This window comes from Haliotis asinina, chromosome 11 (assembly GCF_037392515.1).
Source record: "Haliotis asinina isolate JCU_RB_2024 chromosome 11, JCU_Hal_asi_v2, whole genome shotgun sequence".
Lineage (NCBI taxonomy): Eukaryota > Metazoa > Mollusca > Gastropoda > Lepetellida > Haliotidae > Haliotis > Haliotis asinina.
Window position 1 is genome coordinate 41,351,717 of NC_090290.1, and position 3,270 is coordinate 41,354,986.

Consider the following 3,270-nt stretch of genomic DNA (forward strand, 5'->3'; position numbering starts at 1 on the left):
GTGTAGAATATATAACCCACACAAGGACACTGAATTAGTTTAGACGGTACATCTATCAAACTCGGTAAAGAGGCAGAGTTCCTGGGTGTGTGTTTTTATCAACATTTGACCTTTCAACCACATATAAAATGTTTTAAAACTGAATGTCTGAAGGCATATTGAAAGTTGTTTCCAACTCGAAGAGGGAAGGGAACCAGAAGATCCTCCTCCAATTGTACAGGACACTGATCCATTCAAAACTCAGATATGGCTCCATCGCTTATGGTGGGGCCTGCAAAAGCAGCTTTAAACTTCTTAATTCTATCCACCACCAAGGCCTAAGACTTTGTCGTGGATCTATTCGAAATTCCGCTTTTGACATTTTGGCAGTCTTTTTGTCGAAGCAGATGAGCCTTCTCTTACATACCACCGCTTCAAACCTTCTATACATATACCCAATATGTTACGAACTACTTTGCAGTAAAACCAGTCCAGCAACTCCAGCAAACAATCCATACACTATTAAAAAAAACCAAAAAACAAAACAAAAAAACAGAAAACAGAAAAAACGCATAGGCGATTTGTAATTTTAAAAATCGATGAATTACCAGTTGTGCACAAAAGAATCGGCAAAGTGGAAAATCGATTTTGCCTAAAAATGATGATTTTGAGGAGATTTGTTACATAAAAAGGCATCGCCGAATTCAGTAGAAATCACCTTCCAGGTGAAATAGTGCAGCAAAGTGCATTCACTGTCTGGGATTAAAAAAACACACATTAATTTCAGAAATTGGTTTTGAAGGAGTTTCAAGATCAGATCACTACGTCAGGTCTTGACTGCGCGACATGGATCATTGAGATCAATGCATGCTGGAGATCACCGATCTTCTCTTGCCAGGCGTCTGAATGTTAGTCTGATGATGAGTTGATGATGATGAATGTTAGTCTGAGCAAGATGTCATGGCTTGTAGCTCGTTGCAACCAAACAGGTATCACAAATGACCGTCCCCGCACAGGCAGACCTCGAGTTATCACTTCAGCCCAAGATCGATATATCCGGGTACTGCAGTTGCGTGATCGCACTGCACAGCAGCCAGGGTGTCTGGACTTCAGAGGATACCCGGTCAAACTGCACGGAACAGGTTGAAAGAGATTGCTTTGAGAGCCAGGAAACCCGACATCGGGGTCACCATCGCGCTCAGCATCTCATTTATCTAAAACTATCCACTTGGTTGTACAGACATTACCTTCCTCTAAACTGGTGCAAAATGCCATGTACTAAAGTCTATTTGTGGACGAGTGATATATGTTTGAAAATACAACATTTTCGTAACAGATTTCTCGTCTATGCGTTTCTTTTTGGGGATAGTATAGTATTGCAGTGTTTCATTTTTGTTTCAGGAAATGAAGAAAACGAAGAAAACATGTTTCTTTTTCCTCTGCGTATCATCACTGCTGTGCTTCATCGGTGTCTCACAGATGAAATATCTTGTTCCTGATCACGTCTTGAAACATTCTGGGATGAATATTTCAGAAAAGAATCTCACTCGTCAGGCTATACTGATTTTTAGCCGAACAGCAAGAGGAGACAATTCAACCAGGTCAGTTTGGTGTCGTGAAGGATGTTGTACCTCCAATGCACGCCTTGGTGGATAAATACATAATATATGAATGTAATTCTCACTGCGGTGGTCTGGCAGACAGACAGAAAGGTATAGTTACATCTTATATAGTCTTTGGATTATTCATGAAAACCCCCTGTGAGTTTTCAGAATTTGTCATTCCAAATCTGGTGGAATGGTGGATTGAAGAGGCAAAGCTTAAAGGTCGGAGTCAAGAAACTGTAAGAGCTATGGATAACGTACGGCTTGGTAGAGAAATGGAACACAGTAATGTGGAAATGATGTATGACAAGGACGTCACTTTCTACATGGGAAACAGAGATTACATTCCAAGTCTCAAGAAGAACCCCCTGTTGTCTTCGGTAAAATGGGCACAGAACAAAAGTCTCCATGATATCTACAGAACTGCATTTTCACAGCTCTTCCGATTTGCACCCAAAACACAGGCAAAGTTCGATTCCTTCAACGCTGAAGCAGAGAGAGCATCTAAACAGTTAATTTGTGCACATCTGCGGATGGGGAAGTCTGAAACAATACCCCGTGATCATCCTAGAACCACTTATCGACCTGATCTGGAATCAGTTGTCCTGTTCGTGAAGGAACAAGTACAGATGGCTGGTGCGTGTAGAGTGTTCATCGCTACAGACTCAGATGAGTATAGAGTTGTGTTCAAACGAGCATTTCCTGAACACTTCATGGAAACTAAAGGTCAGATAGTTCATATTGGCCTCACAAAAGGGGTTGATGCTTGTTCTGGCATGGAGAAAGCTATTTTAGATGAATATATCCTCTCAACGTGCGACACTCTGATAATGTCGAAAAGTGGTTTCAGCCGAATGGCTGCCATTGTCAGGGGATCTGATAATGGACTATTTTTTGCTACCCTGAAGAACATAACACGAAGCGAACGATTAGACCCATCTGGCATTTATTAAAGTCACTGTCATGTTAAAATAAATTGGTTAAATAAATTTTGGACATACTACATATGTTATATTTTAGATTATCCTTTAAAGTAAAGTTTCATACAATCATACACACTGGTTCTCTTTATAACACGATGGCCTGGACTGAACAGAACAGGGCACCCTCTTTACCAGATGTGGTACTGCGATGTTCGTGATACGAATGAGGGTGGAAATGAGAGAGAGGGTGAGAGATATATGTTTATTTTAGTCTCATCTTGCGCGTATACATAATGCACACACATATTTATAAAACTGTGCATGCACAGGACGCCAAAAGGCTATAAGAGAGTTAAAGATCGTTAAAATACGTGAAATGGATGAAATGATTAAAATCAATTTCATAAAATGATGCAGCTGAGATAAAACAAGACACACGCGCACACATACACACGCAAGCACACATGAACGCACGCACCCACGCACAGAGTATCAGTGGTAATCACCGAGGCGCCTTACACACAAAAACATGCATAGGTATTTTCTGGATTTCTTTTCACATCCGTCACCCATACGTACACATACAACACACACCTACAACCAGATTTGTACTCACATCACTGTATGAAATAACGTCTACCCGGCGGCCCGCTGCTTGCTAGTTACATGTCAGGCATAAACAACTTTATTTTACAGCCATCCCGGTTGACCAAAACTTTTTCCAAGGGTATACATTTGATCATGTCATTGACTACGGGAAATAT

The 3,270-nt window shown here is 40.8% G+C and overlaps 1 pseudogene; it reads left to right on the forward strand.

Moving 5' to 3' along the window:
* Positions 1 to 1,383: 1,383 nt before the first annotated feature.
* On the forward strand, positions 1,384 to 2,536 carry LOC137255433 (uncharacterized; annotated as a pseudogene).
* The last annotated feature ends 734 nt before the right edge of the window (positions 2,537 to 3,270 follow it).